The 12,495-nt window shown below is 40.3% G+C and overlaps 1 protein-coding gene across 5 annotated transcripts in view; it reads left to right on the top strand.

Moving 5' to 3' along the window:
- col9a2 (procollagen, type IX, alpha 2) overlaps nucleotides 1–12,495 on the top strand; it is a 144,358-nt gene that overhangs the window by 111,277 nt on the left and 20,586 nt on the right. Inside the window, exon 1 of one of the 5 annotated variants that reach the window (XM_028596728.1) lies at nucleotides 2,356–2,496. The exons of the other annotated variants lie outside the window; for them this stretch is intronic. The gene's annotated coding sequence lies outside the window, so the exon portion shown is untranslated. Of the gene's footprint in view, nucleotides 1–2,355; nucleotides 2,497–12,495 lie in introns of those variants that run through there. 5 annotated transcript variants of the gene reach the window in all.

The following is a 12,495-nucleotide window of genomic DNA, read 5'->3' as shown; positions in this document are numbered from 1 at the left end:
CCTGCACAACGATGGCTTATGAAGAATTAAAGATTGGTTGTGATGCTTGTTAAGGGTGTGACGATTGCAATGAATTAGCTATAAATGGTGATGTCACACCTATACTGTTAACCATCAGAAATATCATCTGTGCCGTGCAATCATAGTTCATGTCACCTTTTGCTCCTTCAACGTATCGGTTTCCATTCTTTTTCTTCTCTCTGAGGTTTTCAGTGGCTCCACACATAATTCAACTATAAATACCTATAATGTGCTTCATATGTGATTTTCAAATTGCAGTGTGTGAGGGTGTAAGTGTGTGCGTGAATAATTAGGAGGCACCTCTCATGTTGTGCAGTGAGATTAGGTAATAGAAAGTATTTTATGGATGAAACGAATATTGGAAGCAGCTGCTTTTCCCCAGCTGTTCTCTCATCGCCTTTGTTGGGTGTTGGGGATCAGGAAGTCCGCCCTGGTGCTAAATAGCCCATCCGCTGCTACCTTCCAAGATAATGAAATTTTATAGACTTACGGCTATGCAGGCTTTAATCTGTTTGCTTTTTAGTCTATATCGACGACAAATTAGTTAGGGGATTGGTCTGGTGCCGCCGGACGATCTGCCGGATGTCACTCATTTTTGGCTGAACGTCCGTTATAATCCGCTTTCTTTGTGTTGGCATTTTAAACTCCGGTGCATTTATGAGGACTGTGGTTAACTGCTCCTGAGATCTCTGCAGGGTAAATCAGCTAGCTAGACTATCTATCGAATCTGAGTTTTCTGTTGCATGACTAAAACTACAACTTTTGAATGAGCACGTTCCACCAAAACAAGTGGCCTTCCCGTGGCTGTTTTGTAGAGGCGCCGTTATTGCGTCCAGACAATTGTGACGATTGTTTAAAGAAATGCCAATAAACCAGAGCACTGCTGTCCCAGAATGCTGTGTGGACTAGCTAGACCTTCCTCCGCAGCGCTGTGGAGGAAGGTCTGGCCATGCAAGACTAGTTTGCTTTTAATGAATGTCGTGCCTCTAATGGCGAGATACTGTTGCTGGATTACTGCTATGTAAAATGATAGAGCTATTAACGTCTGTGTGGGTCTGAGAGAGTACCAGAGAAACATCTAAACAGTCTCTTACACACTGAGTATTACTTTGCATGTCTGTTCTTACATTAGGTTTCATGTGGACCACATGCAGTATGACCTCTGACCCTTCAGCAGTCAACTTCCTCTTCCTCAAATCAGCACCTGGGTGCAGTTTTCCACTTTGCACTTTTTCACCCCAAGGGCATCCTTTGTGTGTGTGTGTGTGTGTGTGTGTGTGTGTGTGTGTGTGTGTGTGTGTGTGTGTGTGTGTGTGTGTGTGTGTAACATACATGTGTATATTTGTGTAGGCATGCACATGTAACTTTAGGCCCCTAGTGTCCGGTTCTGGAGGTGGTAACATGGTCACTGATTCGAGCTCATTAGCCTTTCGGAGGACTCAAGTTCATGTATAAAGAGTGGTGTGTGGGTTTTGTTTAAGAGCACGTGTCAATGTAAATTGTATGCATTTCTCCCCACATACAGTGCTTTGCTAAAATGTCAAAGCTGTAACTATAGAAAAGTTCAAGTTTAAAATGGTTTAAGAAAATATTTGTTTGCATTATTTAAAATAATAATATTAATAATAATAATAATAATAATAATAATAATAATAATAATACATTTTATTTATGGGCGCCTTTCATAGCACTCAAGGTCACCTTACAGTTAAAACAAGCAAAAAATACAGTTAAAAAGGCAAATATAATTAAAACAAACACATTTAAAAGATTGAGATAGAAAAATTAAAATAAAGCCATCAATCCAATATTTTTATGGAGAGTGTATCATGTGGGGTAGGCCTTTCGGAAAAGGTGGGTTTTGAGGGAGGTTTTAAATGTGGGTAGAAACTCTATGGTACGGATGAATAGCGGGAGGGCGTTCCAAAGGCGAGGAACAGAATGGCTGAAGGCTCTAAACCCCATTGTGGACAGGCAGGCAGAAGGAGTGGAAAGCAGTGAGGAAGAGGAGGATCGGAGAGTTCGGGATGGAGTGTAGTGCTGAAGGGTTTGTCTATTATTTAGTTAGTTTGTAGGAATTTTGCTGTGTCCGTCTGTTTATCAATGTCCATATAATTATTGTTATTGCCCATATTTATGTTCAAATTGATGGAACAAATAAAGCTACATAATTCATACATGTAACATGTTATTTAAAAGTACTTTAACCACCCCAAATTGCATGAATTCCACTTGAGTCAAAAGCTTTGAAGTTACCATTATTGTAGTCTATAATAACGACGTTAATTAATTTAATAGTTGACAACTAATCGATTAATCAATTACTTTTTGCAGATCTACTTGCCAAAACGGAGCATTTCCAGCTGTGCTACATCTTACAGCCTCTGGTTCACAGTGAAACTAACAGAGAGCGATGATCCTCAATATGAATGTTTTCCAATGGCATGCTGAACCAAAACTACACAAAACATCCAAGTAAGATTTAAACACAGCATGTGTTATCCACAATGTGTATCCACGCCCACACTAATAAACATGTAGTACATACTCAACTCCATGCATGGACGTGTGCACAAACACAGAAAATCTTACAATCTGATACAAACACACATACAGGGCCATCTTGATTGGATCTCACTGAACTCTTCGGAACATTATGTCCCCGTGAATTATGGTTTTAATGCTTCATCCGTTCCCATTAGGCTATCCATCACACCGGGGCTTGCTTAGTCATAGAGCAGTTTCATCAAGGGGGAGACGGGAGAGGGGAGACGAGAGACATGAGAGAGAGAGAGAGAGAGAAAAAAAAAAGAAATGGTGAAGAAAATGGTGAGAAAAAAAACCTGCATGCAGATAAGTGGTTGTAAACGAAGGAATTAAAGAGAGGGACAGAGCTAGGGAGAGAAAGGTAAGATGACCAGGAGGTAGATAAAATGTGTGTATAAAATGGAGGAGCAACAGCAGCGGTGGAGTGAGAGAACAGTCATTTAGACAGATTGATGGTGATGAGGGAGGGCTTGAGATCCCTCCAATACTGATACCTACTCACGGCTGCTCTGACTGAGAAAAAAGGGCTGCGTGCACGGTTCTGTGAGTGTGTTTGTTTTTTCTCATTTACCCCTCTACCTGCATGGTCCCTTGCCACAGTAGTAGCTCTGGTAAAAGTGGCCTTGACATCAGGTGGGATCTAAACAATATTAAAACACAGTGTTGGTCTGTTTAGACTTGCATGAACGAAAACACCAATTTCAGCACTGCCTCTGAATTCAATTCTAGGTCCCCAGTTGTTTAGGAGTCAGTTTGCATTTGCTAGAAGGTTAAAAAAAAAAAAAAAAAAAAGAAGAAGAGAGAACTGCTGTGAGGACAAAATGTTCTACGAGTGCAAGCAGTCGTGGTCAGGAAAAACGCAATTACACACGCGTAAATGTGTCCTATAATAAAAGCTCATTATAATGGCTTGTGCCATGAAATTGTCCCTTTTGTAGCTTATCAGCGCTGATTGAATATTAATTTGCGTGAACCTTTATACCAGCATGCATCGTAAAAATAACTATAACATTGACCAGTTGTCCTTTTGTAAGATCAGGGTCAAACTAAATCCTTGCAGTGTATGGATTTACCTCTGCAAAGAGCTATTACTTCCAAACAGCCTTCACAGTAGACCATGTAAATGTCTAAAGAAAAGTATGTCTCACACCATTGTGGTTATTTGCCTGGCAATCAAGTGGAGAAGAAAATCGACCCATGTGTCTCAGTTTTACCTTTGTTCCAGCTTCTTTCACACTTTCTAAATGTACATTTTGATTGATGTTACATCTATTATGCAGCTCAGCGTGTTGTTTGAATAAAAAAAAATATTACGGGAACATGTTATAAACCACAGTCCGCTATTTGATGTCCTGCATGCCAGACCACCTGGGTCTTTATGTGGAGGAGGTATGAAATCAGATGGAGGCGTTTAAAGTAAAAATGTTGTCAGCACTATGGATCACTGGCCACAGAGGGTTTCAATCAACCATGCAGTATGAGAGGAAAAGGTATGGCAACTCTCAAAATGTCAGTGACAAATTCGTACTGCGGGAGCTCTGAAGGTTGCCCGTTATTGGGAGAAGAGGGAGGAATGACAAGGAATGAAGGAGTGGAAGATAAAGAGATGGATGAAGCTGGACAGGAGACAGAAAAGGGGGAATGGTTCAGAGATAACACAAATGAAGACAAGTAAGAACGGAGAGAGATCACAGAATCCAAAGAAATAAGGAAGTTGGTTGGGGTATAAGAGGACACAAAGCCATAGGTTGGAGTTTTCTTATCGTACAAGATCAGCCTGATGGATGGGATGAGAATCCTCCACGGTGGAGCCTGCACGAGCAGAGGAGGAGGAGGATGTGATGGGAATCTTACAGCTGGTCTTTTTCATAGAAACCTGGAAAACAGAAGATATGCAGCAAGCCATATGTTCATTCTGGCTCACTGTGTTCCTCCCCGAGCACCTACAGAGAAACATCAAACCCTGTTTTTGAAATTAAACACTAGCTCTTTGTTCTTCTTATTCCTTTACAATATGGTGAGGCTGTGTGAAGTAAGAAGAAAGACGTAGTTATGTCTCGCCTGGAATAATCCATTGTTGTGATTACTCTACACCGCAGTAAAGCTCGGCATCGTAACTTAAATACTGCTTGACATTAAGCCGTTCGAAGAGCATCTGGTGTTACTCAAGAGCCTGAATGTGCTTGTGTTGTGTTGTTTGGGGAATGTTTAATTCTTTCTACTTAGAAATTAAATGTCATCATGGGATCTGTGGGTCACTTAATGTCTGAAGGTGAATTAATGTGTGTTTAACCAGGTGCGTCTGTAAGTGTGTGCGAATAGGTGCTTTTAAGTTGGACACACAATATGTTATTATTGAGCCTGATGGTTTCCAACTGTGCGCTATTTGTCAGTATGCTTTAAATCAACAAGTTGGACTGAACACACAAGAGTAGTTGTACCGGGTCCAGATGACTAAACCAGAACCTTCTGTCCTTATTTTGGCCTAATGGAGACTGTAGGGCAGGCCATTGGCAGGCTTGTCTTACATGTCTACACACATATAGGCAGCCAGTTTATTTGATCTTTTCCTATTGGTGTCAGACAGATAACAAAACCAGAACTAAATATAAACTTAATGTGGAAAAACAACAATGCTGACATTTTCAGTGTCATATTATCCAAATATTGCCATGTGCAACACGTTTACTGAATTAGATATTGTTCGCTTTGTTTTGTTCTGGCTCTTTTAAGACTTCTGTGGATAGGCCAGTTTCCATCAATCCCATAGATTACTACATGCAGAGATGTAATTTAATGTTTTACTTTTATTTTTGTTATGATCTATTATAAAAAATATTCCATACTGTTCCCATAGCACAACAAGCTGTAAAAACAACACTTTCTTATCACCTTATAAAACGTAAATGCTCACGTGTTGGCAAACAGTTGTTTATTTCCACATTTAGCAGATACAGTTCAACATTAGCAATAATTTGAAGTTGTGTTTCTGGCCACCTGGCAAATGTAAGTTCAATATTCATTCTTCTTTTAGCTTTGTTTCAATCTCCACCAACTCCTGAGGAAAATATAGTTGGACAATTTTTATTAGGAGTAACCCCAAAATGTACCATCTTGTTTTCAAGAGTGTCCTCAAAAGTAAAATACCTGGCTCTTAAGCAGCTAAATGTTCCCATATGTTCACCAGCTAACTTTGCCTGTTTGCTGTTTGTTGCTGGGCAGTAAGTGTACAGCTGGCTTTTTAAAAGTGCCTGTAAATGAAGTGCAGTCGGACTACACCAAAACAAAACGTTTTAGGCCCTAAATCCAAAACAATGAGCTGAAAGATGCTAAAACGCGGGGTAGAGCTGAGAGGAAATGCAGAGTCTGGTGGTAATTGTCTGTGGGTTCACATTACACACAGCCATTTGATCCATAGTAAATATACAAACATTGAATGCAGCTTTAATGTTAATCTGAAATACAGTTGCAAGAGTCATCCCTTATTATAGCAAATATGTTCAGGGAGCCCTGAGCAAGGCCACAAAGATCCTAATACACGCAGATATATATTATTCCCTGGAAATTGTTCTGTGTGTCATCTAATTTGAGGATCGGCTCAGGCAGCCAGCTGGACGATTTTCTGTTTGCAGAAATTGACTCTTACTTTTATCATCTATTTAACTGGTAAATGAACCTCAAGGCATGTAGTGAGACAGATCTAAAGCACTGATATAAATAGAGCCTAGTTTCCATCTCAAATCTAATGTAGATTTAGTGTGTTTGAGTGTGATAATATCTACACACACAAACACCTATACCAACATACTCACAGCAGCCCATCTCTGACCCCTGTGGATAGGATTGAACAGGTTCCACAACAGAGAGCTGTTTTGGAGGAAATCTCTCCCTGACATGTTTAGGCTTGACATGTTTCTATTTATTTCTATTCCTCCTCCACAGATATATGCATTTTCTATCTCATTATCTCTAAGGCGAGGACTATCTGTATATGTTTGTTGCTGGGCAGGTAATGTATAGTGGGTTTATCAGAGTTTATCCCCCACTGAAAACAGCAGGAAATGAGGGTGGTGAAAAACAGTAACGTTTCGGGCCCTAAATCCAAAACAATGAGCTTAAATGTGCTAAAATGCTCTCAGGGCTGAGGAGAGCTGCATAGTCTGTTGGTATATATTTGTGGGTTATGTCAATGCATCTGCACCTTTCACATTACACATAAATACTTGGGCCATTGTTTATTTTAAAAATATTGATTAGTACAACTTTAAGTAATCTATAAAAACAAAAGTCTGGCATGTTCAATTTTAGAAGCAACATTTTTAAAGCTAATGGAATAAGTTTTGCCCTCACTTTGCTTCTCTTGTTCTCATTCCTGCTTTTCAATTTTGAAATGGATTGACAAATGTAATGCGCACTTGTGAAAACATGTCAACTTTTTCTACGAAGACCTCCTAAATGCCTAACTGCAGGAAATGGGGCTGATTACAGCAAACCTGCATGAAATTGTCCTGCCTCCGGTTATGTCATGGCACCACTACACCACAGTAACATCACATTCATCATCATACGTACAGTGATAACTAATTAATTACGTAACTTAAATCGCTTTAAAGAATATTGCTGACAATAAACATACTACGTATCAAATGTGATCCTAACTTAAAAAGAAGACACACCAGAGTTGTGGGATAACCGCATGGACAATGCTCCCTCTTCTGTCCCACATACACATATTTAAAAACTGGGCACATGCAGCTGAATCCTGGTGTATCCTTTTTAAGTGATTCTTTTGGATCACCCAGGGGGCACAAGGCTGGACTGTTAATGACCATTGTTCAGTTGTCTTGGCTTATTTGGGGTTGAGTGCTTTTTGAGACAATATAGGCCTGCACTACATTGTGGATTTTGATTTATTTTGCATTCCATCAATGCAATGGCAGTTTCTGTGCTGCACGGTTGTCAGACTAGCACAACATTTTTCACTCATTTTTCTGGAGGAGGGTACTGCAGGTCCAAAAACACCCCCAGCTTATTCTTGTTCTTGGCTGGGTGTAGAAACCAGTGCAGACGGAAATCAGCGGGGTGTTAGTGTTCCGTTATGCTTGAACAGGGCAGAGGGGAGTTAAGGTTAGCATACTGAGTTTGGCTTCTCCACAAGAGAATGGAAAATGGCTGATTATACTTATTATTCTTTATTTCACATTTCAAATCCAGAGCCATGACAGAATAGGAGACAGTATTGAGCTGAAGTAGATGTACAAGAATAGGAAAGTTGTTCAAAAGAAGAAGAAAAGAAAACTGATGAAGTGGCATTCCACAAACCTTATCTAAAATAGGTGATATAAAAATCATTAAGTGTAGGAATACATACATTCAACATTGTTTGCCTGAAAGTTAGATTGGAAGATCAACATGAAGCTAGAACTAGCAGGCAGTTACCTTAGCCTTGCAAAAAGACTGGAGGCAGGAGAAAATAGCTAGCTTAGCTCTGTCCTAAAAGCAACGCCTACCAGCACCTCTAATTATGTTAATGAGGTAATTTAAAGGGGTTGGAAGCTGGAATTTGTCACCTTTTATCAAATCCAGGCTAGCTAACTGTCTGCTGGCTCTAGCTTTAGCATACAGACATAGGAGTGGTATCAATCTCCTCATCTAACTCTCGCCAATACAGCGAGTAAGTGTAGCCTATTTCCCAAAATGTCAAACTACTCCTTTAGCTGCCGCATAAGAGTGCACCAGCTCAAAACGTGTAACACGTGTCAGTATAATCCCTAAAAGGCCTGAAAACATTGTTTTGACATAATTTGCCTGTTTCCGCTTTACATCTGCAACACATGTATTCTGATAACTTGGGTTTACTGTTTGTTATTTATAATGTTGATTTGGAAATCTCACACACAAAGCTCACTCAAAGCAAAATAGGATTTAAAGAGCACATAGCTTCATGCCAGATCACCTCCACAGCATAAGCGGAGTTTGACATTTGAGCCGGGTTGGAGGGGGGGGCGGCAAAAAAGTGGCCTACCACTTGGGGAACACAGCACGAGCACATATGGACAAAACAAACATCCTAAATAAACAACATTTTTAAAGGAAATTTTAAATTACATTTAACAACTTGCCCTTATGAAATCCAAATGCAGCACGGCTGTCTTGTAACGCAATAAACAAAAGGTGGCAGAATGCCCCAACACTTAAATTCAACTAAAATGTAACAGTGAACAATCAGTGTTCAACCTACAGTCTGTTGAGATGCCTCTCCAAACGCAGAAACGCAGCACAATCACACCATAAAACTTTAAGAAAAAAGATCTGTATTTTGCCGTAATCCAATGACCCCAAAAAAAAGTAATTCACAGCGATCAGTAGATCCACCTCGCAGTTTCAACAAAGTGGAATAAAACATCCAAATCGACACAAAACGCACAATCAATTAGTAAGCAGACAGCAAACGTATATACGTGGCATTTAGGTAACCTTTATTGCAACCTTGGCACGGCAAGATGTCCAGACTAGTGCAACAGTAATTTTCGTTTTTTGCGTCCAGCAGGTCTACTGCTTTTTTACTAAAGCAGTAGGCCTATATGAAATCAGATGTATTACCTACCACCATTTAGTTGTTTTGTGTTATTTAAAATAAAATATAAAATATAACTCTGCGTATGCTCCACAGGCCAATATATTTCACCAGTTAGTTTTCTGAAAACAGCATTTCTTTGCCCAAAAAAGTTCAATCAAATTCAGGGGAGGCTGGGAAAACTTGTGGAGGATACAACTAGAATAGTGTATTTAGCTACCATAATAATTTCAGAGTATGAAATATTTGTATGTGTTTGCCAATGTAAACATATTAAAGCAGTACTAACAATCTGCTGCCTCTTTCCCCTCTTTCCTTATCTTTGATGGTAGTGGAGCGCAGCTCTGGGCTTTGGTCTGACATGTGATGTGTTTCCATGCTTTGTTGCTTAGAAACACCTCACCTATAGCTCAGACTGGGCTCAGCGGCTGCTAAACGGTGTGTTTTTAAATCCCCGCACCAGTCATTGCTTTGTCAGCCTGTGACTCTGGGCCAGTTCTCACCGCACAGCTGGGTCTCGCTGCACTACATCAGGTTCAATTTAGGTAGCAGGCTCGGTGAGAAGCTAGATCTGACACTCGCTGAATCTGTGAATGCACTTCAAGGCTGCTGCTTTGGAAGTGGTTTTGCACAATAGAGAGCCAAAGTCACGCCCCTTCCGGTGGACTTCATGGCACCTTAATTTGGAAGAAATATGAATGAGAGTCAATGGAGAGATAATAATTTTTTGATCCCGTTTGAATTTAGCCATGGATTACAAATATGATGTTTGTCAATTTAAAAGATAATTTTTCAACCAAAGAAAGTCTCAGTTGGCCGTAGGTTTGCCATATGACCAGGGTTCAAAATTAGCACCATCTACTAGCCAAATGCTGGTAAAATATGCAAGTGGCTGGTAGATTTGCTTCACTCACCAGCCCAAAAAAACAATGGTAATCTATTGAGTGGCTGCTAAAATTTGAACATTCACTAGGCATTGGGCTGGTGGACAAAAAAGTTTATTTTTAATCCTGCATATGACCACTTAGTTTTGTGTGAAACCGTGAACTACATCTCTCGTCTCACACAATTTACATCACCTAGTTTGATTCTCAACTTGCTCGCTAGCTAGCTAGCTTCCACAACACATGTAACGTTATCTTACCTGATGGGTTTTATCCAGTGAAGTGTTTTCAGCAGAGAAGCAAGAGAACAAGCGAGATCCTCTGCTCGTTTGAGTAACGTTACATCCCCGGTACGATACACAGAGACATCGTAGCTTCAGCGAGACATCATCCATGCAACATTTAAGTGTGTAGTCTTTGTAATTACGTATTTTCACAGTCTTATACGTCAACAGTTTAACAACAAACCGAGACTTTCGTCGGTTGAAAAATTATCTTCTAAATGGACGAACATCATATTTGTAATCCATGGCTCAATTCAAACGGGATAAAAAAAAAATTAGAGAAGTAGAAGGGCGTGACTTCGGCGCTCTATAGATGAATGTTTTTAACTGGTGTCTTTTAGGGGTTGAAGTCATTGAGTAAAGAGGAGGGAAAGTCTGAAGGAACATTTATCATATCTGTCACACACGTGCACACACCCTTAAATGAACTGCACTTTTAGCTTCATGATGGACAAGCAAATTGCACCACAAAATGTATTCATCTGCTGAATTCCCCAATAATTTTACATGTCAAAGAAGCTTTATCCTCTGACTGACTGGAGTGATTTTCACATCGAGAGAATAACCACAATAATGAATGTTTCATACCTGGCAGACTAATATCCTCTGCCTGTATATCATCAGTCTGTCAGTGTGTACCTCTCCTCCCTCTGCTCTTGACTGTAAACTATACCTTTTTAATGGAAGGCCCGACACAGTACGAACCTCGGGGTCGGCCTCGAAGCCTGCTGGGCTGTTAATGACCTCCTCTGTTATCACTTTGCCGCTACTCCTCACACCTGCACTCAAGAATAATATTTACCCTGTCTGTCATCATCGTAAGGTGGGCGTGTGTATGTGGTTGTGTTTGTGTGTGTCTTCCTGTCTTTGTGTCGGACTTTAATGATGACTTCCATTCTCCTTTCCTCTCAGGCGTCTTGTTAGAGCGGGAATGGACACAGCCTGTCTGTGTGAACAGATCTTTCTCAGGAAAAAGTGGGAGCAGAGAGCTGAATACCAGCACAGAACCAAAACCTCCCTGGTCACTCATAATATTTCAATTAGGCTTTACTTTAATGCATGAGCACGCTTGTGTGTGTGTGTGTGTGTGTGTGTGTGTGTGTGTGTTGCTCTGTTTTGTGCATTTGTGTGGCCAAATAATAACCCGGTGGGTATATGAGGATGTGTGATAATCACTTATTGGTTGAATTTGGATGGCATGTTGCCTCATGCATTTCTCAAGCTGTGATAACTTTGCTATCCACTCGTGAAACAAGATATGATTGCTTTCATTTAGGAAAGTAAAAGTTAAGTTATATTCCCCTGAGAATTTAAACATGAGCAGGGAGAAAGAGACAGAGAGAGATGGAGAGGGACTGAGAGAATCGGGAGAGGCCAATGTTTTCCTTGTCTGTTTTCAAAGTTTGAAGAGGCTGGGGAATCGTTTATAATGAGAAAGACAACAACTGGATGATGATTATTTTTTCAGTTTTCACCCGTGAGAAGATCAGCACGGCAGGCTTTTGGATATAGATGCATTTTCATGCATTTGATCTCTCAATTTCCTGAAATTCAAATCAGAATCGGGCTGCGACAGATTTTCACAACAACAGAGCAGCGTTAGTAAGCCAGGCTCAGTAGATGTGAATCAGACAGTTGCCTAAAGACTAGTTGTTAGCTTTTGTTCACTGAGGGTGACTGCATTGTTTAAAGCCATAGTTTGACATTTTGGGACATGTGCCTGCTTGCTTCCTTGCCTAGAGTTAGATCAGAAGATTGATACCACTCTCATATTTGTCTGCTCAAAAGAGCTCAACAATGACTGTCCACTTTTTGAACATCTCTGGGTCTGGAAGTGATTTCCCCCATTCAGTATCTCCATTGATGTATGAGAAAAAGCTTAACCTATATGAAAGGTTTTAAGCCTGGAACCAGGTCAACCAACTACGAGATGAATCACGATCATAAACCAAGGTTGATATCGTACGGACTTGTGGCTTCTACAGGGGCATAAACCTTTGTTTCACAATATCATAGCTCAGGGTAAGTCTACCTTGAATGGTTTAGACTTCATGGCTAATAATCAAAATCCTTATGGAGAAAATGAATGGGATTTTCACTTCCGGAACCACACTTTTGAGCTCTATGAAGCTTGAGGCGAGCATAAACCGGTTAGCTTAGCTTTGCATTGAGACACAAGGGG

The sequence above is a fragment of the Perca flavescens genome, chromosome 14 (assembly GCF_004354835.1).
Source record: "Perca flavescens isolate YP-PL-M2 chromosome 14, PFLA_1.0, whole genome shotgun sequence".
Lineage (NCBI taxonomy): Eukaryota > Metazoa > Chordata > Actinopteri > Perciformes > Percidae > Perca > Perca flavescens.
This window is presented reverse-complemented; position numbering and strand designations above follow the sequence as displayed.